At 36.7% G+C, this 27799-nt stretch overlaps 1 protein-coding gene across 1 annotated transcript in view; it reads left to right on the top strand.

Moving 5' to 3' along the window:
• Sdk1 (sidekick cell adhesion molecule 1) overlaps positions 1-27799 on the top strand; it is an 827695-nt gene that overhangs the window by 54978 nt on the left and 744918 nt on the right. The window lies entirely within an intron of this gene.

The raw sequence follows: 27799 nt of genomic DNA, 5'->3' as shown, positions 1-27799 counted from the left end.
GATCCCACTTGTTGATTGTTTGTGCTAATTCACAGGCAACTGAGGTTTTGTTCATAAAATCTTTTCTTACACTAGTATCTTCAAGAGTTCTACCTAACCTCTGTTCCAGCCGGTTTAGTGTTTCTGTTTTAATATTTAGATCTTTAATGCATTTTGATTTTGGTTTAGTCCATGGTGAGAGATATAGGTCTGGTTTTAATCTTTGGCAAGTTGAAACTCAGTTTTTTCCAGCACCATTTATTAAAGAGGCTATCTTTCCTCCAGTGAGGGTGTTTGGCTCCTTTATCGAAGATGAGGTGGCCGAGTGTGTCTGGAGTTGTTTCTGCATCTTCTAATCTGTTCCACTGGTTCTCTGGTCTGTTTCTTTGCCAGTACCATGCTGTTTTTATCACAGTAGCTTTGTAGTATAGTTGCAGGTTGGGGATTGTGATACCCCCTGCCATGTCTCTGTTACCTAGAATTGCTTTTGCTATTCTGGGTCTCTTCTTGTTCCAAATGAATTTTTGGATTGTTTTCTCAAGGTCTGTGAAGTATGCTGCTGAGATTTCAATTGGGATTGCATTGAATCTACATAGCAGCTTTGGAAGTATGGGCCTTTTCACTATGTTGATCCTTCCTACCCGGGAGCAGGGGATATCTTTTCAGTTTCTGATATCTTCATAGATTGGTTAATTTTAAGGACCAGATAACTATCAAAATTTCATAAAGATTATGTTGTGCATTTTGTTATCAGCTAATATTGTGAGAATTTATGAACTAGGAAAGTTATATTCATATGAAGCAAAGATTGATGAATCATTTTATTTCCCTAATCGTTATGGCCATTACTCAAAAAGAACACAAGGGGAAAAATTAGAGAAAAAAAAATGAAAAAAGATCTTAGCACCACTGACTACCTTGAAGAGGAGAAATATAAGATAGGCAAGAAAAATCGCACAAAACATGGTAGTTAGAAATGCAAATGTTGGTAATTACAATAAATATAAGTAGAATAGATCAGTTAAAGGTACAGGTGGTCAGATTGGATAAAAATAAAAACATCTGAGACACTAGATTTACAGGAAGAATGTAACAAGGTTACAGAAAACAAGAATGGAAAATTCTATTTCACGCTCATCCTAATAAAAACATTGATGTCAGGAAAAATGGGCAAAAAGCAGTGGTATAGGTGAAGATCATAGCATAAGTGTTCACTTGACTGGATATAGGAACTTAAGGACCCAGGAACATAGATACAAAATATAGAAAGCCAGAATATACAGACACAGGAGGAAAATAGCCAAATCTGCAATCCTAGTGGGAAGTTTATATACCTTTACCTGTAATTGATGAGCTGATAGCCATAAAATTCAGAAGGATACAGATTTCAAATTTGACCTCATGAATAGATATAGACCATTACAGTTTCTATGTAACATTCTCTCTTCATGTACATAAGGAACGTTGACATTAAGTGTAGAACTGTAAAGCAAATCTCAACAAATTTCAAGTGATTGGAACATGTATTGTTTGTAACCATTTGGAATTATGCAAGGAACCAGTCAAAAGATAACTATTGGGAAGACTCCAATAGTTTTAGAAAGTAAAAATATGTATTTTATAAATTAACAAAGCTTTTATGAAAATTTTATTTACAAAATTTTTTATAAAGGATAAAACTGCCCTGAACTCATAAAAAACACTGTTACTGAACTTAGTAACTAAAAATGGACAGTTGGAAGTTTGTTTTTTTTCTCTCTCTCTCTCTACATATTAAACCCAGGGCCTCACACATGCTAGGCAAGCCTTATGCCACTGAGCGCCACTTCTAACCTTGGCAGTATTTCACAGCTTTTTGTAAGAAAATGATTTTCACCCCGTATTTTAAAAGACTGGGAATCTAAATCAGCAAGCATCAGGTTGAAGAAGTAATTTGTCACATGAATGCAGCAATAAGCTATGTATTCTTGAATTACAGAGGGCCTTTTTGGAGGAAAAACGAGGCATGTGAAGTATTAAGGTAAATAAGTTATTTTTCTGGTGATCATACCCCGTGGTCTTAAATGATTTTTTTCTTTTTAAAAAATTTTTTCCACATTATTCCAATTTAATTTCTTTTCCTAAGGCATTTCTGTTTTTCTATTTTTGTTTTCCATTATTCATCATTGTAACCTTTCCTTGAGTAGAGAGTGGCTATGTAAGTTCAATAATGGCATGGAAAATTTCAAGAACCTTTAATGAATATCTTTCATCTTTTGGGGTTATTTTGATAATTGGTGGCACTTAGAATAAAAGTTGGTAGATGTTGGTCCACATTTGGATTTATAAAATGTATTTAATGTGGGAATTCACATGATTTCCAAGTTTTTAAGTAACCATAATTGCTGAAAAATTTAAAACAGATGAACTGAGAAGTTACATTTGTATCCTTTTGGAATTAATATAATAACATATGTTCTCTGATTTTATTCTTTGTAAAATAAATTAAAAATAATATATAGCTCTTTTTGGGGGTGGGCATGTAGGAGAAACTCAGAGCCTTGTCCTACCACTGAGCTATACACCCAGCCATGCCCCTTTTACTGGTAATTCCGTTTGTATGGTTTCTTTCATGGCTTACCCAAGAATTGGCTAGAGTCCATTTCTCAGTAACTAGTGGACTGCCCACCTGCCTAGACTTTTTACAAGCAAAAATACTCTTAGCACAGATGTTTAGAAAATTAGTACCAATTTCAACTGTTTTTAAAATTAAATGATTTTAATACAGAAAAACTATGTAAAGTTAACTGATCATATATTTTTTCTAAGATACATAGTTAAGATTATAATTTTTAAAGTACTATAATTTAAAGTACTATAAAGTACTGTATATTAGTTCACAATACAGTGGGCAAATAAAGTATAACAGTGTGTCACTTAAAAATTCAAATTCGAAAGAGATGATTGCCAACTCATTTTGTTTCCTCAGCTGTGTATATGGCAACTGGAGGCCTTATTCAGATATGCTCAATGATCCACTGCTACCCACATCAAGTATAGCACATATAGCACAGTAACAATACTATTTCCAATACAGAAATTCCCCAAATTAAAACTTCCCCCACTTGCTGCCAGCGGATCCGTGATTATGTAACAGATTCCTCTCGTCCTCTGGGGACAAGGAGATGCCCTGGCCAATGCGGCAAGACTTTCTTTTCTCCCACTACTGCACAATGACACACACCAGGTAGTTAGAACAGTGGCAGCATGCTGGGCCATAAAAAATCTGGGACAATCAACTCAACACTAGCTGGTCACATCCCTGAGAGGTTTGAAAACATGGGACAGAAAGGTTTATGGTCTAACAGCAATCTTTAGTTTAGTTATTTCTGTCACAGACTATTAGTAAACTTAAGGAGGCCTACTATTAAAAGAGAATTGAGGCCAGGCATGGTGGTACATGCCTGCAGTTCCAGCTACTTGGGAGGCTGGGGCACAAGTTTGAGATCAGCCAGGGCAACATAGGGAGACCTTGCCTCAAAGTCCAATTATAAAAAGGTGGGTGTATTTAATTATTATCAGAATACCTTTCATCAAATTATATATAAATGTAAACCACTTCCTGAGTAACACCAGAGTTGTAAAAGCAAGTAGAGACATCAGAAACTTGTCTTTGGACTTGGGTTTTTATTCCCTCAAAGTAAAAATTAAGGTTTTCTACTTAAGTTTTCAGAAATTTGCCAGAGAAGTTCCAGGGGTCTCATATCAATAAAGGTAGTAATTTGATTTTTTCCCATTTGTATTTAAATCAAGCAATAAAGTGGTTTAGGTTTCCTTTGGAGTCCTTCAAGCCTGGCTTCATGTTAGTGAGGCTTAGTGTGCCCATGACCCACTGTCCTCTCAGTTAGTGGCCCAACGGAATAGTGCTAACTGCTGAGCTGGCTTTGATTCTTTACACAGCTTTTGTCTTACACGTCTTCCTGTCAAGGACAGGAAACATAGCTGGGCATGGCGGCCATGCCTCTGATCCAGGACTTGTGTCCTGGAACAAGGCTGAGGCAGGACGATCACCGTAAGTTCGTGGCCAGCCTGGGCTGTGTAGTGAGTTCAAGGCCAGCAAGACCCTGTCTCAAAAAACAAAACAAAAAGACAGGAAACTTAATGATTATTGATAGAATGTAACAAATATGGCATGTAGAAGTGAGAACAGACCATCAAGATGATCTTGAGTAGCCCTGTTACTTGCTAGTAGGGATATAAGTTGAGCAAAATTTTTGAACCCCACTGAATTTTGCTTTTTTGTACTTAAAAAATGAACAGACTTTACCAGTATTAACGTCAGACTTCTTGGCATTTCCCTTTTCCCTACATTTGCTTTTCACATTTGTTTCAAATAGATGTTGAATGTGCTTTATTCAAATTAGTTGTCTGGCTGTTATAAAAAACAAATTGCCTTAATTTAAAAAATAAAAGGGCTCTGTGTACAAGGCAGTGGTATAAAGTGGTTGTTTAGCACACTGGAGGACCTAAGTTTAATCCCCAGTGCAGAGAGAGGGTGGGGGTAAAGTGTATCCATCTTTTTAGATATTTTCTGATTTGTGACCCCTCCTCCCACACTAACAGATACTTCATTCATTGACCTTACAGGCCTGCTATCCAAATAAAGTACTCTGGAGCTACATATTTGGTTAAGTCTAATTGCTGTAAAATTCTTGTTGCTCTCTGCACCTATCTGAGGAGAGTCACCTCCGTCAGCTACTGAAATTTAGGAAATTTAGAAACTGTTCACTCATCCAACAGATCACACAATGAAGCCCCTATTTGTTAGGTACTTGGTACATCATAACCCTAAACATGCAATCTGCCATAGCAGAAGTGCTGAATGGCATGAAGTTAAGAGGGGAGAGCATCTCCCTTCCCTTCCTTGGTGTTATGTGACTTGCAAAGCAGATTGGCAAAGCCAGGAATAAAATGGAGAAAGTTTCATATTTTGTGCAAATTCTTTGTGAAAATCTGTAGCCATGAAAGAGGACAATAACTCCAGGGCAAAGCAGATGTCTCAGTTAATTTGGCCCAAGAGCCTTCCTCCATTTGCCCTGCAGACCCCAAAGGTCATAGGGTACAGTATGAATTCCTACCTCCAGGGTTTAATTACTGAAAAGTATTCCTCTCCAGAATGCACAGAATAGTAGCATCCTCCAAAGAGTCCCACAAACCCTGAAGATGCAGTCTTAAAATTGCTGAACTCTGTAAAGTCAGTCTTATAATGGAGGGACTGCCTTGGAATTGGCATGACACCACTAGAGTTCTTGTCAAACTCCAAACAGGAAGCCCCAGAATCCCTTTGGCTAGAATGTTGGCACTTAGGTGTCACTGTAGTGATCCTGTTCTTGGAACAAACATTTTAGGGAAGGTATCTAAAGTGTTTTATTTGAATGCATTTCTGGCCAGGTGTAGAATTACTTGTCACAAATGAGCAAAAATACAGAATAATTTAGAATTTTAAAACCTAGCTTCTGTGATTCTTTTAACAGCCTGCCAGTATAGTCCTCAATTCACCATCTTAGCTAAGATATCAGTTATATTTCTCCAAAAAGCTTAGAAAGGGAACATTGACATGCTGGTGGCTAGCCTGAAGTGGAGGACTTCTTCCTTTATGACCCTGATTCCTAGAGTGTCACAGGCCTGGAGTCTCTTGGTTCTGCTCCCTCTATGGGCTATATTCTGCACAAAGCTAGGAAGGGAGCCAGTTGGCCGCTCTCACACAACTAGCAATCCAACAAGAAAAGGCAGTCTTCACTTGCCACTGTGGCAAAAAACATTTAATAGTAATACGGGGCCAAGGATTTAGCTCAGTGGTTCCGGCACCTGCCTCACAAGTGCAAGGTCGTGAGTTCGATCCCCGGTACCAAAAAAAAAAAAGTCATACAGTCAACCTGGCTGGTCATATGCCTATCCCTTAACTAACACTGTGTCTCTCACAGGATGCCCTAAAGTTCCATGAAGGCTAGAAATGAAGAAAAAAAGCCCAGAGGAACTCCCACAGTTCTGATAAACAGAGTCTGAAAATCAGGGCCCTGACATAGTTGTTTTTGGTAAAAGCTACGGTAATGTTCCCAGTCATGCCCTAGAAATGGATGTTCTTATTCCTAACTGTATCATCATTTAGCCTTTGTCACCGTAGAGAGAAATGGTTAAAGTAATGCTTACATTAAATGCTTAGAACCCACTGCATTTTGGCATCACCTATCTAGGATGTATTCTTATTTACTGTAGTGCAAGTATATACGTACAAAGGTCTAGAAATGAAGTCTTCTAGGGATGATTGCCAATTGGATTAATTTTCAAAATCAATATCAATGCTCAGAGCTACTACAACCTTCAGTCCTATAGAAAATTCTAGCTGCATAGTGATTCCAGAGAGCACTTAATTCTATTTTGACATTGCTTTAAAAGGAAAACTTTTTTATGAGTCATACCTTAACTTATGCGGTAAGCTTAAAAAGAACATTTAATGATTAGCTAATTGTTCCAAATATTCCTCCCTCATTAACTTACTACTGAAATTGTCAGAGATCACCACTGAAGTACAAGAAATAAGAACAGCTTATATATCAACTCAGGAATATCATTAATGGTATTAAGTTTTATTCTAGAGTCTTTGCATCTACTAAATGTATGGCTTTTTAAAGTAAATACAATTAAGGTATCTACTGTGCAAACAGTGCGAAAGAGGAAAAAGATGCAAAAATCACAAGTCTAAATCCAATACAAAGAGAGGTTACAGTTTATCTTGCTTTTAAGAAGATGTCTGTAATCCCAGCTCTTAGGGAGCCTGAGGTAGGAAGATCACAATTAGAGTCTTGCCTGGGGAACTTAGCATAACCCTATCTCAAAAAAAAATGTTAAATGGGTTAGGGGAGACTAGAGTGTAGCTCAGGGTACAGCACCTCTGTGTTCACTCCCTAGTAACAAAAACCAAAACCGAAAAAAACAGATGTGCTGAGCAGTTACAGGACATCATGTGCACCTAAATCCTAAGGGCACATTCCTAACTCTTTCCTCATCTGAGGTCATATGTCTTTCTTTTCATACCACAGATAGAGCTAGGTAATCTTGATGTCTATGCCATTGGTTTACAAATTTGGTTTTATTGGCAGATGTTTGGCTTCTCTATCATGATCCAGTGAAAGATAAGAGAGCTAGGGAGAGAATGAAAAGAGAGCAGGACTGATAGAGGAAGAACGTGATGACCAGGAGTGTGAATGTACAGAGGTGCCAGAGTCTAAGAGATTAAGCTGTAGCCATACAAACACGCGATTTCCATGAGACTCATAGGAGCTACTTAAGTAGGTAAATGTGGTCAAGCAAGTATTTTTCTTACGAGTTTAGATTTTCAAAGGAAATGTTTAAAAGATTGAAAAGTGCATCATATATATATGTATATATATACGTCCCCAAAATTAGTATCAGGAAGCAAACCCAAGGTTATAAAAAATGAAAAATTTTCATTTACTTACATTACATTGTAACAATTATGAACACCTACACATACTTCAAAGAAAAGAATCTTCAGAATACACACCAAAAAAACCTAAACATTGGAAAGAAAAAAACTAAAATCCAAAGATAGGTGAAGATATTTACAGAGTGAATCTTAGTCACTCCAGAAAGCTACACCCTCCTGATATGTGTGAATTGCAGGGTAGGAGCATGTGGATAAGCTCATGGAACACCAGCCTTTAGAGGTAACAAAACATGTGGGCTGCTGGCAGCTGGCAGTGCCCTACTTCTTAGTATGGGTGGTGATTGCTCAGGTATTTTACAGTTGGTTGAACAGTATATCTGCTTTATATACTTTGTGTTATATTTCACCAAGAAAGTAAAAAGGTTAAAAAAATTTACTGTTACAGGATAACTAGAGAAGGGCAAATACTGTATATTTTCAAAGCTAGGTATTTATATTTAGCGTGAATCTCTAGCAAAATTCTTAGAAACGGAGAATAATTTTCAAAAGCTAATGATATAGGAATTCCTCAAAGACAGCAGAACTTCTCTGCCAACAATACTGTCAGGAACCATACCCTGTAAGAGGTATAAGGTATCCTATTTGTACCGCTGCAGTCTTTGTGATAAAGGGATGGAAGTGAAGGCCAAAAGGAAATGCCAGGAGTGCTGGAACAGTTGCAGAATTTCTAAACATACAGGGAATTAATAACAGGATCAACTTCACTCTGGAGTGATCCAAAGCTCTATTCAGATATGATCATAGACAATTAAAATATAGTATTTAAAGGATAATGGATTTGGGAATTACACATAAGTTTAGGAGGTATTTTCTGAAATTAGGACCCAAAGCCTCTGTTCAAACAGTATAATGGTAAAGTTAGGCATGTAGAAAAATAAATTTTTTTTAGGGAGGAATGGAGGGGTTGAAGGGAGGGCCGGGCAAGGGTGAAACATAAGAACCAAGAGTGATTATGTAAAGGTGCAAATTTCCAATGATGAATGTCATTATATTATATACCTAAAATGTACCAATGATTAGAATGAATAATCGATAATGTAAAATAGGAAGAAAAGGTCCAAAGGGGTAGGGCTAGTGGGAGGGGCAGGGGAAAGGAAAGAAGGGAAAGGAAAAATGATGAGAAATGGAAAAAAATGGAAATAAAGTCTTTGTAAACAGGGAAGGGTGGGGGGGTGTGTGAAGGGAGGGCTAGGAATGGGGTAAAAATAAGAACCAAGATGCATTATGTAAAGGTACAATTCCCAATGAGAAATGTAATTGTGTTGTATACCTAAAATGTACCAATAAAAGAATTTAAGAAAAAAACTCCAAAAAACAAAAACAAAAAAATAAACTCTTTACTTTCAGAAAAAAAAAAAAGAATAAATTTTTAGACTAGTGGGTAGGAAGCTGAGGGTGGCCCCCTTGATGGCTTCTGTCTTCTGTGAAAGGGACCTGTGAGGAGGGAGAGGTCTGAGAAGAATGAAGATTGAAGAGCTGATGTGCAGAAAGGACAAGAAATCAAATTCCAACCCAAAACATGAGATTAAAATTTACATACAGCAAACTGTATTTTTCTCCAGTGGATAGTTACATTTTATAAGTAATGCCTTCATCTATTGCAAATGAATGCTCATTGTATTTTAACAAAGAACACTGGCCCTAATTTCAGAGACTATTCACAATTTTTAGAAACAATATCCTATGCTTTCCATTACTTTCTTTTTTATAAAGCCTTGTGGCAAATTTTAATGAAATATCAGTAGAATTAAACAACATGATTTAAAGAGGATTAGGTTTGGCCAGATATGTCCCACCCTAATTTAATCAAAGAATATGAGAAAAAAAATGGCAGCTTAGCTATAATCATATAATTAGGGTTTCCCAATTAGATACAAGAACATAAACCACTTTCATAAGCATGAAATGTTGTCTGGTGAATTGTTTTAAATTATTACACAGCAGAGAACATGAACAACAGTTTAAATCCAATAGCTTCCTTGTTTAACTTGTTTCATGCTACTTTAATATTGGGATGCTCAAACACCTTAGACTACTCTCATGACCAATCATCATCTTATGGAATTCATGGTGAATGGTCATTCACCTAACAGTTACCAACATACAGTGACACTTGACTTATGAACTTGATTGGTTCTCAAGGGCTGGTTGTAAGTCAGTAAAGCTGAGATCTGGATATTTACCTGGGTACATACTATAGATAACAGGAGGCAGATGAATCTTACCTTAACCTAATTAACCCAAGTTGTTCGCATGTCCGGTCAGTTATAACTTGAGCATCCACTGTTATCCCTGTGAGTTGTATTGTCTGTGTATTTTTAGAATCTAGTTATTAACAGTTTCCATTAGTGAGTGACAAGGGAAATAGCTAAGCTGGAAGGATTCTAAAGGAAACCTATTAAAACCATTTTATTGATGGGTTTAAATATAAATGGAAACAAATAGCATTACTACCTTTAGTGATATGAGGCCCTTGGAACTTCTCTGCCAAATTTCTGAAAACTTAAGTAGAAAAACTAAATTTTACTTTATTTTACCTGTTGGATATGACTATTGGTTAATTTCTGTTTCTTTACATTCTGAATATTTTTGAGTTAATATTCTCTACACATATTTGTACGTTCAGAATTTCAAAATAGTTATATTTAGAGAAGTCTCACTTCCATTTCTAATTTCTCTACTCCTTTCCATTATACCCCATAAGTAGTTATTTTTATTTTTTGTTATAAAAATAATAAATATTGTTTTTCCTCATATACCAGTAGTATTCTATTCTGTGTTCCTCTTCTAAAATATTTCACAATATATCTTGGAGATTACTCCATTGTAGTTCGTAAAGATCTTCCTCATCTTTTTACAGCTACATTAAGTTCTGAGTAATTTTGCATGTGTGATTTTATTTGATATTGAAAACCTCCTTTATAGGGATTTCATCAGTATGTTTTCAGTTTTTTGTTTCTTCTCCGCCTTGTGTAGAGTGTATTTTTGCCAGATAGGTGAGAAATGCTATGGTAGTGTTAATTTGCATTTCTCTGGAGGATAGCTCAACATCTCTTAAAATGCTAATGGCTTTTCCCTTCTTTTCAACTGTTGGTTCCTGTCTTTTGCCTATTTGTTTATCAGGTTTTTGTTGGTTACTGCCTTGATTTTTAAAGAGAAAGTAAGATTATCTCTTTGGGAGATAAACTGAATATTATTTCCCAGTACCTCATTTGTTTTTTGACTTTTTCTGACTTAAAAAAATTTTTTTTGGTACTGGAGATTGAACTTGGATCCTTGAACTTGCAAGGCAGGCGGCGGAACTTCTGAGCTAAATCGCTGGCCCTATTTTTAAAATTTTTGCCATGTGTAATTTTTTAGGAATATCTTTTTTATAGTTTTATTTTTCTAAGGTTGTAATTTCATGTGATCTAGACCTTTATGTAGATAATTTCCATAGATGGGATAGTTAGGATTTACTTTTCATATCTGTTTTGTCTAGCTGCTCACCTTTTTGGGGTGCTCACCCTTTTGGACTGTCTGTAAACCGGTTGTCGTACATACTTTATTCCAGTTCTGTCATAGTTTTGTTTCTCTGTACCGCAGAATGCCAATTCTGTCATTGTATTCCATACTCATTGTCATTTGTAAAACAAGCAACTAGTGATGTTAACTCTTTCTGTAGGGTTGCACTCATGCCTCCTTTTTCCTCTGCATCTGCAATTTCCCTAATCTGTGTATTTGGATCTCTTATCTAGATCAGGAGTTTGTAAACTTCTTATGTAAAGGGTCAGAAGTAAAAGTTTCAGTGTTTTTCCCAGTTATAATGGTTGTAGCATAAAAGGAGCTATGGTTAATATATAAATAATAGACAAAACTGTTTTCCCACAAAACTTTATTTGCAAAACCAGGTGGGGGATAGGAGAAGGGAAAGAGTAGGCACCTGTGGTCCAAGAGCTATAGTCTGCTGACCTGCAGTCTAGACTGTTATAATTTAACTCTCCTCCAACCTCCTCCACTTCCTTGCTGCTATTTTCAGTTAAGTCAAATCCCAGTTGTCTTAACTAGGAAATTAGACAGTAGAGTCATATACCTCCAGGGAATGCAATATGTTGTTTGGATGTTGATGATTAGGTCTTATTTACTTTATTTTTGCATATAAACAATTAGAATAAAATTGCAACACAAAATTAGGAAAATGTTTTTCTTAGAAAATTAGAATAACTAGACCATCTTTAAATTTCTGCTTATTGGATGTTGATGCTGCTGACAATATTGCCTTTAAGAAAGAATATTGCAGAGACACTATTAAAAAGTGATGCCATCACGTCATCATCTCCTACTGCAGAAGTCATAATTCTGAGAGACAATGATCTGCAACAGGATGGAGTCTTGTCATATTTTTGAGTATTTTATTGTCTTCTCACTAAAATTAAACCTCATAATAATGACATCGGTGATTAAAAAATCTGAAACATAAAATATGTAAGATTGAGTTAAATATTGTTCAGTCAGTTCTATGAGAAACAATCATGTCTTGGTGTTACAAAGAGAAGGAAGGATGTTCAAGCTCCTCCTTCCCAAGAGCCTGAAGTTGCCCTGGCTGTACCTCACCTACTATATAGACATCCAGTGCTTTTCTTCCCTGGAGAGGGCTGTTCAAGTGAACATTTAAAAATCTCCTGTTGTCTAGCTCACTTTTGTGGAAGCATTTATTCCCTTCCAGATTTTATCAGAGGGATTGCATATTTGATATCTCTTCCTACTGTATTTACACCCAGTTTTCTTGGTTTTGAAGCAGATTAGTCCATTTGAAGTAGGGAGGATTGAGGGAAATGATCAGTTTAGAATTAAAATGAGCATGAAGTGGTTTAGATCATAGGATGGTTTGTTTGAAGGGGTGACCAATGAGGAGAGTAGCAGAAGTGACCCACTGAGAACTCTAGGACCTTGTCAAGTGTGTGTCATTGGGACCTTTGCATACCCATTCATCATTTCTGCTTCCAAAGTGAGAAGCACTTGGAGAGGTCCTGGTGCCGCCTTTGTCTTTCCACTGTGTTCTAGACTTCCTGAGCTATTGTGAGAACTAAACAAGGTATTTAACACAAAGCTCTTAAAGCAATGCTTGATACATCCTAAGAACTGAAAGCTGTTACACAGCAGCATTTGATTTGCACTGAGTAGTATACACTTTGCTACCCGTTATCTCTATTTTATATATGAAAGGGTCAAGAATGTAAATAAAGTTGTATTGAATTGTAGCCATGCTCATTTGTGTACTTACTATCTCTGGTCACTTTTGCTCTATAGTTATAAGCTGAGTAGATGGGACAGATTTTATGGCTACAAAACAAAATATTTAGAGTCTGGCGTGTTATAGGTGAGTTTTCCAGCCCTTTTATGTGGTGTCTTCTAATCCAAAGTAGAAGTTAATAAAATGTTATCAATTATAGAACAACTTTTGGAAAATACTTAGTTATCTTTTCTTGTTCATACTGAGGCAAACAATGTGCTACAGTATAAAAACAGCTCAAAATAAGATATTGCCTTAGGTTTTCATTTGTATTACTACTAAAGAATTGATTTTGAAAAAGTATTGTAAATTAGTAAAACATTACCATTTGCAGTAACCCATGTGACTTAATTTGAAGTTTTCTTTCACAGTGAAAACAAAACCTGTAAAATTTGTTATATTTCTTTTGACCAAGGAACAAATTCCTTTTCACTTTTATGGCATGCTATATGTTACTTTCTTAAGATTATGTTTTTTAGGTCAGCCCTAAGACACTCTGGTTTAATTTACAGCACAGCACTCTAGGCCCAGGGAGGTAGTGATGTCACCTTTCTGAGAAAGGACAGCTTGTTACCACCAAAGGAACAGGACTTTTACAATCTTTTAAAAAATATGTACCATTACTGTTGTCTTACTGATTCAGTGCCATAATAAACAGTATGAACATAGGGTTAAGATAAAGTTGGAACTTAGACCTGATTTTAAGTGGAGATAGGAATATGACTTTGGTGAATGTGGTTTTGATAGCATGGTTGTGAATGTCTCAAACGCACATCCTCTTCATGAGTGTGTGGGTTTGCAGTACAGTCTCATTACCAGCAGGGAATATCAGGGAGTGGTGTTTTTCAGACAGCAAAGCAGATGGCTCTTTCCTGTCAGTACAGGGTGTGCCCAACCACAGGAGACAGCTACACAAATGTGAACCCTGACAGAGAGAAAAAACAATTCCCATCAGTTGTTCTTTATAAGTCTCTATCCTGTCTTCAGAATGATGGAAAAAGTAACTTTGTCTTTATTTTTTTAAAGTATGCATTAAATGTACAAATGCAGCCAGTAATCTGAGTTCTCACTAAAATGGTGGAAGATGATATACTCAAAAAGGAAGTCAACTCTTACGTTTGACATTTCTGGGATAAGGTGGTGGCAGACAACTTGAGTCTGATAAAGTGCTTCCAGATTCCTGTTGAAATACCCATAAAGATGATAAACACAGACAGTTGTGCTATAAAGCAAATACCATGTGCAATATGGTTCCTGGAGTGGATCAAGAACAGTCCTGGGTTATATAATAGTACATGTTCAGTTCTCTGAACTGGAAAAAGATGAATGTCCCTACACAAAGTAAGGCCTGACTTCCAGAAGACTGAGAGTCATGCTGAGTGGCCAGAGGTTTTCACTCAGACTGCAGAATATGCTAGGGCCCTTAACTTTTTTCTTTCTTTCATCTCCACTAGTTTTTTTCCCCTCTGTTCACATGGATTTAAAAACTACAATATGCAGCCTCACAGTGAGAGGGAAATGGAAGGGTTGCCCTGTACCCTGGGTGCAAATCACTTAAAAGTTTTCAGGGCTGGGGTGTTGCTCAGTGGTAGAATGCTTGCCTAGCATGCTTGAGGCTCTGGCTCAATTCCCAGCAACACACACACCCCCAGCACATACAACTAAAAAAAACTTTTTGAAACAGGTGGAGAGAGACAGAGCATGTGACACCTGACAGGAGGTCCTGATTCTCAGCAGGAGGTTGTCCTCTCTCTAGGTATATTAAAGAATGCTGTCACATGTCACATGTTACCTGTTGAGCTGGGGGGTAGGACATGGCTTATTTCCAGATCTGAACCTGAAGGGGAGAGCCTGCTGGCAGCTGTTGAACACTGAAGAAATTAAAGCGGTGCTGCCCTCTCTGTGCGGGAACCTTGAGTCTAGATGGATCCCTTGCCCAAGGTGAGTATGTGGAAAAAGCTCGCTGTAGCTTATGAAACATCTAGAATGTATAGGAAAGGACTGACATATACATCTTTCTGGAAATGATTACTTGTGGAAAAGGCAACAAATTTAGTAATTTGGTATAAATCTCCAGGTATCTTAGGGAAAGAAGAAAAAAATGAGCATGGCTTTGATGAAGAGAAAGGCCCAAGGAGGAACAGGCTGAGAACAAAACAGGAATGTCAGAGAAGCTTGTTGAAATAAGAGAAAAGAGTAACTAAAATGGCAATAAGACTTAAAACAGATATTAAGGAAATTGGAAGAAGACTCCATCTCCAGAAATGGAAGAGGAATATAGGCGATGAATGTGAACATGCCCAGAATGCAGAGAAGAAAGAAGCAAAGATATGCAAATATGCAAAGTGGATGAGAAGGAAAGGAAACAGGTCTTTAATCCAAGAGGTGTTCCTGAGCCTGAAGCCTGAGCAGTAATCAGGGAAATCAAGATTAACTTTCCTGTGCTAGTGAAGAGAGTAAATAGTAAATGTACTCCTGAGGACTGGCTAAAATTAATGGAAAAGGTTCCTGCTTAGCCCTGCCTGGCAAAATATTTGAATTTTAAGAATAAACCAATCCCAGGAGATAGAGCAGGTTACTTGGCAAAGGAACACAAATTACATTTGTCTCAGGTATCTTGTCTATTAAATGCCGGAAGTGTGAAAAGCTGTAACCCAGTAATTATATTCCGCTCTGTTATTAATATATTGTTTAATGATTGTTTTAGTCATGTTCCAGCCATCCTTTAAAAAGCTACTTAAATATATGCTTCAACTATGGTGGAGACTGCTCTTGGATTTTAGCTTATTTCTTGACTTTAAAGGGAGAGGCTGACAAAAAACCTTATAACCTCCTGACCCTTTGGGAAAATGGGATATACAGAGTCTGCCAAAAAAATGCATACACACTTCAGGAAAAGAAAAACTTGTATAAATATTTTAATATTTATTGAGACATCATGAGATTAATAGAAGTTACATTTGGGCTCTACAATGATAAGAGGTGCTCAGAGTGGTGGACATTAGCTTCCAGACATTTATTAGTACAGTGAACTGCTGCTTGGGTAATCTTGATCATTGAGATTACTGCACATGCATGTTCAATTTCTTCTCTAAGGGCTGGCAGTGTAGTGGGTTTTCTGCAATATGTGACATCATCTAAATATGAGGGAATCACCATCTGTTGAAAAAACATCGTACTATTTTTCTTTTCCCAAAGTGTGTATACATTTTTTGGGCAAACTCTATATTTATGTGTCAGGTCCTATATTGGAGGTTAGCAGGGTGGGCTAGGCTAATTTAATGAACTGATCAGGAAGTCGGGTCATCCAAAGGAAAATGTAGCCCAAATAGCAGAGAATTAAAACCCCACTGATGAAACACACCAAAACAATCTGACTGCATGTCCTTCCTTTATAAAAGGCACATTCAAAATAAAATAACCCAAAGGCTTAAATTTCTCTAGGACATTGATAAATGCAAATGTTGAAAATGTAAGAAAGCAAAAGCATTAAAATAGGACAAAATTATGAAGACAAAATGATTTAAATGTAAAAATGGAAGCATTAATTTACTAGAAAAAGCTGAAAAATTTTATACTTTTGAGGTGGAAAAGGCTTTCTTTATGACTGTGCAAAACAAAGTAACATCTAGAGCTTTTTTATGACATAGAAACCCTTATAAATAAGAAGGAAAGACCAAACCACAAATTAAGAAAACATGTGAGTAACTTGTATTACAAAAGGCAGTATCTCTTAACTAGAGACAACTCTTAAAAAATCAGTAAGTCTGTATAGGTGGAATGGCCAAAGGTGGGAACAGGTAATTCAAAGAAGAAATACGACTAAATGCATGAGCAGTAGTTATCCAATAAATGTAATTAAGGACAATGAAAGATTGCATTTTACCTGTCAGATTGACAGGTTAAGAAGATTCCTTTATTGGCAAGAAGGTTATTAACACATTCATGACCATACATGCATAACTGTCCCAATTGGGTGGCCATTAATTTTATTAGTAAAAAGACTGATAAAAGTGATTAGATCGGTTTGTACTACTAGTGGTACAAGTCACCAGATGGCACAGTCATGCATGTACTACTGGTGGTGTAAGCCAATGGGAATGTGTTAAAAACATGAGTAGGAATGTAGATTTATATAATTTTTCTGGTGGGTAGTCTCATGGTATCTCTCAAATTGAGGGTACTCGGTGACTGGGCTGTTCTCCTTATATGCATTTATCCGAAGATAATAAATAATTGGGCACAAGTAGTGTTTGTTATTGTGAAATCTAGTGTTTGACCTAGTTTTCTCCTGCCCCCTTTGCCCCTGTTGTTTCCATTTTCTTAATATTTCTTTTGGACCTTCCTGTATCATTGCTTCACTTCTCAATGCTGTGCTCTTATATTTCATATATTTGTTCTCTATAATAGTAATTTCGTTAATTTAATTTCTATGTTATCAACTTTTTTTTTGTCAACCATTCTAACATTCAACCATTTTGAAAATTTTAGTTTGACCTTTAACTTCCAGAAATACTTTATTCTTGATAAATTATTTTTCTAGGATTCTATTTTGTAAAGCCTATAATAGCTTTTGAAATCTCTTTGAGGATAGTAATTAGAATTTTTTTAAAACCTAAAGACAAACAGGGCTAGCTTTTGTGTGTATTCATCTTGTTCGTTTTATCTCATTCATTTTTAGATCTTCTCCAGGATCTGTTGATACTTTGCTGACTGTTCATATTTATTAATGAAGGACTGGATTAATTAATACTGGTAGTATTAATTAGTCATAGATTAACTGTCATAGATTTCCCCTGGATTTCCCTGAAATGGGAGGGTTTACTGCAGTCTCTGTAGAGCCTGAGGCATGTGGCTTGGGAAGATGTCTGGGTGGAGAATCAGCAGACAAAGTGGGTCCCCTCCACAAATTGCCAACATGTGTATCATACAGAGCTGTTCTTCATCTCTACCTTTTGCTCCCTCTCATCTTTTGTAAAGGTTGGGAGTTCTCTTTCTCTGCTGGCTCTCAAGCTCTAACATGCACAGTTGGAGTTCTTCCCAGGTAAATCATTCCCTCCCAACTGCAGTGCCAGGGGCAGTTGTGTGGGTGTTTACTAGCTTAGCTCTTCTAAATTTCATTTTTTCTTTTGAGATACTGGGAATTTTTCTAACTGTGTTGCTAAGCCAATCTTTCCTATGTTGTCTGTAGAGTCTGAGACTCTCATGGATACTTTGAGATTGGTTCTTGGTCTTTTAGGTCACAATGAACATTGCTGTCTTTCAGGGATTCTTTGTATTTTTGGCTCCATGTGTTTTCTGTCCTTTAGGCATTCCATAAAATACATGGCCTGCCACGGCAACATTCTCTGTGTTCCACGATTCTTTAATTTCACTTTCAAAAAAAGTGTTCTATCAGTTCATGAAACACAGATACCTGTGTTCAGTTGACCTATTCTTTTCGCCATCGGTGAATTTCATTATTTAGGAGCTGGGAGTGTGTACGTGTGGTTGAGGGAATGCCAAAGTCAGGGTTGGATTCAGATCTAGGGTCTCTACTCCAAAGCCCATTCTCCCGGCCTCTCTGCCATCTTTTCTGGTTGTTTGGTTTGCTGCCTCTCTTTCCTTCTGTTTGTCTACCTCAGACTTTTGGTGTGTCTTGTATTTATGTGTCCATTTGTATGTAAGGATCTACTACTGAATGTATTTTCTCAGCTCTAGTGGGAAGCCCTCATCACCCAGTGATAAATACATGTTCTAATGTAGGAGCTCAGCTTCAGGTGATTTTATAGGGGAGGACAAGGGGAGTGGGTTATAGGATATGGTCTTCATCAAGCTGTCCCTCTTGGTGAAGGGCTCTGCTGTCTTCTCTGGTAGGACCCCTTGTCAGAAAACTATTGTCTCCTGACCTCTTTCTTACCCTTTCCCTGGAGTGGATGTCTGAGTCAGTAAATATACAAAAAGTCCAAGCTGCAGATCTTTTGTGTGGTTTAAACTTTGACCTCAGCAAGGTAAGGACTTGTAGGGACTGTGCCTCCAGCCTCTGGTAATTACTTGGCTAGTCCTCCGTGCAGGCTCCCAGCCTGAGCTGCACTGATAATGGGGTTATTCTTAGCTGCTGCTGAGGAAACTTTTCAGCTGACACAGATTCCTTACATTTCTTTATTTAGAGTTGTCATCATTGCTTCTTTCAGTTTTAAAGTTTTCCAGAAATTCACTCACCTGTTGGATAACTGTTTATTGTGGAGGGCAGTGCACTGAGCATTAGAAAATTAAAGTGAGCAAAGAGAAAAACAGAGCTTATTGTGAAAGAGGTCATATCTGGGGAGAGAGGAGTTAAACAAGTCATTCACATAAACTCAAAGGGATTGTGACCAAGTGAAGAGCAGAGGGTACAGGATGTGGAATAACCTTACAGGTAGACAAAGGGGAACTGGCCTGCTGGCATCACTTCTTGTGGACATTTACTGTTGCTGTGGATTTGTTTTCATTCTGGAATTTTTCTTATTTTGTGGAATGTGAGAAAAAAGATGGATCAGATTGAAGCAGAAACATGGAATGTCTTGAAAACTTTGTAACATAGGCAATAAATAAAAAACATAAAAACTTAATATACCATGTGTGAGACATCTATTAAATATTGGAGAGTACTAAAAATATCCTAGGGAGATGGGTGATAAGTGATTATTACCTTTTGTAAACTTCAAATTTCAATTTCAACTTTTTTATGACGGATTATTTTTATAATCAGAATAAAATGCTGTTAAACTGATATTTATCTTATGGTTTCAGTTATGGTGGCATGTACAAAAAGCATTTAGTAGGTCAAGGATATATCAATTGCAATGTTATAAAGATATTAATATATCCTTAATGGAAATGGCATATGATTAGGAACAAAACCAATCCATTTAATATAAGAAAATTACTTTTTACCCAAGAATTCTTACTGCTATTGAAGCTGTAAAATAATTCCTAGAGATTAGTCTCTAAGTCTGTTTCTGACAAGTAATGTTTTTAAGAGTTACAAAAATGCTAATAGTTTTAGGTACTTTGGTATGAAATGTTTGCAGAATAGTGGTTAGCTCTTTACGCCTAAAATACTGTGAGCAGTTGGCTTTTTGATTTGGGCAACTTTGGCGATATGTCAGTTGGGGTTGTATTCAGGTGCAAGAAACAAATCTAGACCAATGATTTCATAAGCAAGTAGCTTAAAGAGAGCAAGCTTTAAATTTAATGCCAACTTTGTGCAGTCCAGGTCATGCGTGATGGTTATGCCATCCAGGAGCCATCTGACTTAACATCCATAAAGTGCAGCTTTGACTTCATGATAATAGGGTGACTGCTGCACCTCTAGAAATTACACTTGAGATCCACCAGACAATAGAGGAAAGGAGTGCTAATTTTTTTCTCAGATAAACAGTACAGTAGTTTTCACAGAAGTCTCATCTGCTACACTTCAGTTTACATTTCAGAGGCCGAAACTGTGTCACAAACCATCTTTAGCTGCAAGGAAACCAGAGAAACCAAACTTCTGCGTGTTTATTTTTAAACCAGAGCATATTGCTATTCAAAACATGAGAGTGCTGCTAATAAAGGAGAGAATGGCTGTTGGTTAAGTAGCTTGCTATGCCAGCTCTAGGAGTTATGGGCTTATTGAAGGTAATTGAAATCAGGTGTGTGGTTAAGGTGGGGGAGATGTATTTATTAAGAATCTGTGAAGGAGCCCTTGGGACTGTTGAAGTTAGAGGAACAGAGAGAGGAATATATGTTCTCCAAGAGTACTAGGAAGGAGTGATCTTAAGTGGTCTGTGGGAGGGTGTGGTGATAAGGCAGTGTACATTGCCCTGGGTGCTGGTGAGTCAGGCTCTGGGAGCTGAGGCATGAATTTAAGGTTTAACAAAAAGAAGCCCTTGGTGACCTTGAGAAAGCTTCGTGGCTGTGGCTGTAGGCTCCACAGTGAAGAGGACTAAAGTATGACAGTGGGGGTACATGACTTGGACTAACTGATGCCAAGCACAAGGGAGGGGCAGGGGAAGAGGGAAGGTCACCAGAGGGAGATGTGGGGTCAAGAACCCCCCTTTTCAGGCAGGTGGTACTAGAGCATTTGAGGAGAAGGGGACCATTGATGGTGTTTGAGAGAGATTATACAGAGATTGTGTGTCCTAAGGGAGGCAGAAAAGTATGCCATCAAGAGCCCGGTGAGGAAACTTTGGAGGGAAGAAAGAAGCACCTCTGATTCCCTAGAAAGAGGAAAAGATGAAGTGTGGACCCAAGGAACTTGTATTTGGTGGCGGCAATACAAGAGGTAAATTGAGGATTTGGTCTCTGAGAAGACAGATGAGAAGAGCCTCATTTCTGCTGGCACAGATGGCAGTCCTCAGGTCTGGGGGAAGAAAGATTACTGATGAATGTAGAAATTCAAGAGAGTATAATGTGGGTGGATATTCAGCTGCAGGAAGAGCCCCACTGCAGTTATGGAGTCTGAATTTGCTTTCATTCTGTGAGTGTCATTACCTGGAATGGGAATTATTTCTAAAAATTTTAGTTGACAATTTGAGTGCTTACCTATAAGAACTTTTTTGTACCAAAAAAAGGAAAAAGCAGTTAACTACATAACAGTTTTACTCCAAGGGTCACTTGGGCATCATGTTTGTTTACGTACTGATTGTCCCAAGTGTTGCTAGGGCAGATGTCATTTCAGTCAGGAGGTACACTTGTATGTCTGCTTTGTTTTATATGGACTTTTTTGTATACTTTTTTACTTAGAACATTATATTCACCTTTGATGTTTGTTTCTAGTGAAATCTAATAAAGTTTTGGTTATTTTCTTTTATTCATTTGTGAAAAATAACCTATAATGCTGTTGTCATAAGCACATTGGATATGTTTGATACTTCTCCAGAATTTAATGATGTCCTTTTACAATACAAAATGGAGACGTTTGGGATACTAAGACTGAACAGGAAGGAAGTGCCAAAAGATCTGTAAAAGAAGAAATTGAAAGAGGGAGAAACGTTAGCATATCACAGAGGAAAAGTCTGTGTTATGAAATGGAAAGACTTTACGTCTCCTTATTAACTATCCGTAATATAGAAGTGATAGAACTTGAAAGAAGAAATGAAACTAAAAAAATTCCAATAGTGATCAGTTATTTATAGTAATTTGATGGGTAGTGTTGACAGAGTTGACCAACATCTAACAAGCTGCCTTGTAATCAAAAAGTGAGGAAACAATATTAAAGTATTTATGCACCTTCTGGACCAAACAATATGGGACTTGTTTGTTATTTATTCAAAACAAGGGGGTTTAAGATTAATTTACAATTTAGATTAGGTCTAATAGACCAAATAATTGAAAAATGCAGGAGTGGATAGTTATTTTATTGAAATTATAACATCCACAGAAAAAACAGGAAAGACCAACGTGACAGTGTAAAGTGTATTGTTCAAAGAAAGACAATAATGTAAAAGAATTCAGATAGATACTACTATCCAGATTGTGACATTGCATTGTGAATTGAATGTTTTAAGGTATAGCATACACAGAAAAAAATTGAATACCTTTGATAAAACTAAAAATATTTCTTATGTTATAAAAATTATGAACAAATTGCAAATTTTGATCATCATATATTTAAATATTGGACTGTTAAGTGGTTAAAACTTGTTGAGTGGTTTTATCTCTAAAACAAGTAATTTATAACTCATGTTTTTGGTTTTTTGAGACAGGGTTTCTTTGTGTAGTTCAGGTTGGCCTCAAACTCACAGTAATACTCCTCCATCAACCTCCCGAGGGCTGGGATTACAGGTGTGTACCACCATGCCTGATTTTGTTCTTACAGTTTGAAAATCTTAAATAGAAGATGCAAAGACAAGCCACATAGTAGTGTTGTTTTGTTTGCTTGCTTATTTGTTTGTTTTTAACTTATAAAGCATATGTAGAGACTTGGGCCATCTTTTTCTCACCTTGAAATAATCAGGTTGCCTACAAAGTGTCTGACTAAAGAGAAATATCTGTCAAATTGCACTCTTTGTGTTGAGGACCTGATCTCCAACTGTAACTTTTAATTCAGGTACAAGAATTCTTTTAAAAGGCATGGACAATTAATTATGTGACCGAGAAAAATAATTTTCCCCAAGTTAATTGCGCAAATTACTCTAGCCCTAAAAGGTTAATGATTGTTGAACATCTTTGATGCATAGAACCAATTAAATGCAAGTATCGTTTGAATAATTTAGATTACTACACGAGTCTTTCTTGGACAAATGGGTCCCATCTAAAGGACAAAAGTGAACAATGCTTTTCTTATGTTTTAGAGAGACAGTTTTAGATTCTTCAGCTGGAGAACTGAAATAAGTCAACCTCATGGACTGTAATAGATTCTTACATTTCAAAATACAAGATATCAAAACCTATTATTTCAAAAGGTAAACATAACTTAGATTATATATTATCTTCACTTTATAGATTCACTGAGTTATTACTTAGTTTATAAGTATTTTATATAGACTTATGCCTTAAACAATCAGATAAAGTTAGTGAGCAATTACCATTGTGGCTTTCCAAAATGAAACTTCTTTTATAGCTTTACAGAGAATAAAACTTTAACATTTTAGTAATTTTTAAATGGCAAGCTTTATTATGCATCTCTCAAACCTTGTCTTTTAATATTTCTTTTTATGTATACTTTTTATTTATTTTTATTTTATTTTTATTTTATTTTATTTTATTTTATTTTGGTACCAGAGATCGAACTCGGGTCCTTGCGCTTGCGCTGCAGGCGACGAAACCACTGAGCTAAATCCCCGGCCCTATGTATACTTTTTAATGTTTATAGTTATTAATGGTTCCAAAGTAGTTAACTGGAATATACTTTTATTTTCATCAGTGACATATCCTGAAGGAAATTCTGAAGAATCCTAATTCCTTTAGGAGATAATTTTTCAAGAAGGATTCTGTGGTACAATAAATTTGAAAAAGAGTGTGTGAGATAGTCTCTTCCTAGAAGAGTCACAGTGTACATTTATGTGCCGAAGGAGCTGAGAAATGCTGGATCAAATAAACCAGCTTAACAATCTAATCAAGTATTTCCAAATTTATCTGATGACGAAAAGGCCCACTTTTGTTTTGCACGACACTTGTGAATATCCTAAAGACTTTAGGTGACTTTGTGTTCTACACAACCATTTTTCGTGATGATCTCATATTAGTTAAAGCTTCTTTTCCCAAATCTTGACACTATCCAAATGTGGCAGCTGTTTTTATCATGTACTTACATGTCTACATAAACACATAAATGTACAGATCATAAATGTGTGTGTGACGTGCATAGAAGCTTACACGTTTTATTCACTACAATGCCCACAGTATGTAACAGGTAGTAGAATCAGAAAATAATTGTTAAAGAAATGAGTGAGGAAATCTTACTGCCCATGATGTATTTCCAACCACTGCATTCAAAATACAGAAAACCTTGTCACCAGGTTTAACAAAGTGTGACATTCTCAAGTACAAAGACGTGATCTTTGTAGGGACACCTGAAACACCAAAACAGCCTAAAAACTATTTTTAGTCTTGCTTTATTATGAAGTGTGTCAATGAAAAGAGGCCCTGGAGTTTGGGTGATGAGACTGAGGTTCAGGCTTGGATGCTACCATTTTCCATTCACGTCACCTTAGACAAGGTACAGATTTTCTCAGAGCCTGAATGTTTCTCATGAATAAAGACAATACTTACCTTGTAGGTTTGTTGGCGTATAGAATAATATATAGAATGCACCAAAAATTTATTATTAATTAACTGGAAATAATGCTGCAAATGAGAATAGACCCCTATCAGTGTTATTAACCTAAAAGTTCTATTACATATATACATAAATATGAGAAAAAATTCCTAATTTATTTTTTATTTTTATTTTTTTATTTTTTGTTAAACTGTTTTATTGGTACATTTTAGGTATACAGCACAATTACATTTCTCATTGGGAATGGTACCTTTACATAATGCATCTTGGTTCTTATTTTTTCCCCATTCCTAGCCCACCCTTCACGCCCTCCACCCTTCCCTGTTTACAAAGACTTTATTTCCATTTTTCCATTTCTCATCATTGTTCATTTCCCTTCTTTCCTTTCCGCTGCCCCTCCCACTAGTCCTACCCCTTTGGACCTTTTCCTATTTTGCATTATCAATTATTCATTCTAATCAATGGTACATTTTAGGCATACAATATAATGACATTCATCATTGGAAATTTGCACCTTTACATAATCTCTCTTGGTTCTTATTTTTCACCCTTGCCCAGCCCTCCGTTCAACCCCTCCATTCCTCCCTATTTACTAAGATTTTGTTCCTATTTTTCCATTTTCTCATATTAATCCCATTCCCTTCTATCCTTTCCCCTAGCCCTCCCACTTCCTTCCCCTTTGCCCCTTTTCTTCCTATTTCACATTACCTATTATACATTTTAGTCCTTATTTACACTTTCAGTTTCTCACACCAGAGGAACTATTTGGTATTTACACATGTATGTCCTGTTTATTTCACTTAAGAGTATTGCCTCAATGTGCATCCATTTAGCTATAAATGTCTCTAATTTCTCATTTTTTATGGCTGAGTGGTACTCCATTTTATTAAGAAAACCACATTTTCTTTATCCAGTCTCCAGTTGATGGGCATTTGGGCTGTTTCCACGTTTTAGCTATCACAAACTGTGCTGCTGTGAACATGGGCACACATACATCACTGTGGTATGAATCTTTTAATTCTTTGGGGAAGATCCCCAGCAGTGGAATAGCAGGGTCAAATGGGACTTCCAGTCCTAGTTCTTTGAGGTATCTCCATACTGATTTCCACAGTGGTTGCACCAGTCTACACTCCCACCAGCAGTGGAGCAGGGTTCCTCTTTCCCCACAGCCCTGCCAGCATTTGTTATTGGTTGATTTCATGATAGCAGCCATTCTTTCTGGAGTGAGGTGGAATCTCAGCGTTGTTTTCATTTGCATCTCTCGAATGACCAGTGATGTTGAACATTTTTTCATATATTTATTTGCTGTTTCTACTTCTTTGTCTGAGAAATGTCTGTTCATTTCAGATGCCCATTTTTGGATTGGGTCTTTAAATTGGGAGGTCTGATCTTTTTAAGTTCTTTATAGATTCGAGATAGTAGACCTTTTTCTGAGGAAGAGCAGGTGAAGATTTTTTCCAACATTGTGGGTTGTCTCTTCACACTGCTGGTGGTTTCTCTTGCTGTGCAGAAGCTTTTTAATAAGAAGAGATCCCACTTGTTGATTGTTTGTGCTAATTCACAGGCAACTGAGGTTTTGTTCATAAAATCTTTTCCTACACCGATGTCTTCAGGGGTTCTCCCTAACCTCTATTCCAACTGGTTCAGAGTTTCCATTTTAATATTTAGATCTTTAATCCATTTTGATTTTAGTTTAGTCCATGGTGAGAGATAGAGGTCTAGTTTTAATCTTTGGCAAGTTGAAACCCAATTTTTCCAGCACCATTTATTAAAGAGGCTATCTTTCCTCCAGTGAAGGTGTTTGGCTCCTTTATCGAAGATGAGATGGCTGAGTGTGTCTGGAGTTGTTTCTGCATCTTCTAATCTGTTCCACTGGTCCTCAGGTCTGTTTCTTTGCAAGTACCGTGCTGTTTTTATCACAGTAGCTTTGTAGTAGAGTTGCAGGTTGTGGATTGTAATACCCCCTGCCATGTCTCTGTTACCTAGAATTGCTTTTGCTATTCTGGGTCTCTTCTTCTTCCAAATGAATTTTAAGATTGTTTTCTCGAGGTCCATGAAGTATGCTGCTAGGATCTCAATTGGAATTGCATTAAATCTATATAGGAGTTTTGGAAGTATGGCCATTTTCACTATATTAATCCTTCCTACCCAGGAGCAGGGGATGTCTGTCCATTTTCTGATATCATCTTCAATCTCTCTTTTCAGAGTGCCATAGTTTTCAGAGAAGAGGTCTTTGATTACTTTCATTAGGTTGATTCCTAGGTATTTCAGTTTTTTGGATGCTATTGTGAAAGGAATTATTTGCCCTATTTCTCTCTCAGTGAGTCTGTCATTGGTGTAGAGGAAAACTATTGATTTTTGTGTGTTGACCTTGTAACCAGCTACTTGACTGAATTTAGTTATTAAGTCTAGAAGACTTTTGGTAGAGCTCTTGGGGTCTTCTATATAGAGTATCATGTCATCTGCAAATAATGACAATTTGACTTCTTCATTTCCTATCTTTATTCCTTTTATTTCTTTCTCTTGTCTAATTGCTGTGGCTAATGTTTCCAGAACTATGTTGAACAAGAGTGGTGATAGTGGACAACCTTGTCTTGTTCCTTATTTGAGTGTGAAGGATTTCAGTTTTTGACCATTTAGTATGATATTGGCTGTTGGATTTTCATAGATGGCTTCTATCAGTTTGAGGTAGAGACCATCTATTCCAATTTTTTGTAGTGATTTTATCATAAATGCATGTTGGATTTTGTCAAATGCTTTTTCTGCATCTATGGAGATAATCATATGGTTTGTGTCCTTGGCTCTATTGATATAGTGTACTACATTGATTGATTTTCATATATTGAACCATCCCTGCATCCATGGGATGAATCCCACTTGATCAGGGTGTATGATCTTCTTGATGATTTTCTGCATTCTGTTTGCCATTATCTTATTAAGGATTTTTGCATCTATGTTCATTAGTGAGATTGGCCTATAGTTCTCCTTTTCGGTTGAGTCTTTCTCAGCTTTGGGGATCAAGGTGATTCTTGTTTCCAGGAATGAATTTGGGAGTATTGCTTCCCTTTCAATTTCATTGAAGAATTTAAACAGTAGTGGCAGCAGTTCCTCTCTAAATGTCTTGTAGAATTCAGCAGTGAAGCCATCAGGGCCCGGGCTCTTCTTTCTTGGTAAGTTGTTAATTACATTTTCAATTTCATTGGTTGATATTGGGTTGTTCAGAATTTTTAGGTCTTCTTCATTCAACTTTGGTAATTCATGTTTATCTAGGAATCTGTCCATTTCTTCTGTGTTGTCCATCTTATTGGCGTATAGG

This window comes from Heterocephalus glaber, unplaced genomic scaffold (genome assembly GCF_053883595.1).
Source record: "Heterocephalus glaber isolate CG9 unplaced genomic scaffold, H.glaber_assembly_v1.0 deba00001610, whole genome shotgun sequence".
Lineage (NCBI taxonomy): Eukaryota > Metazoa > Chordata > Mammalia > Rodentia > Bathyergidae > Heterocephalus > Heterocephalus glaber.
This window is presented reverse-complemented; position numbering and strand designations above follow the sequence as displayed.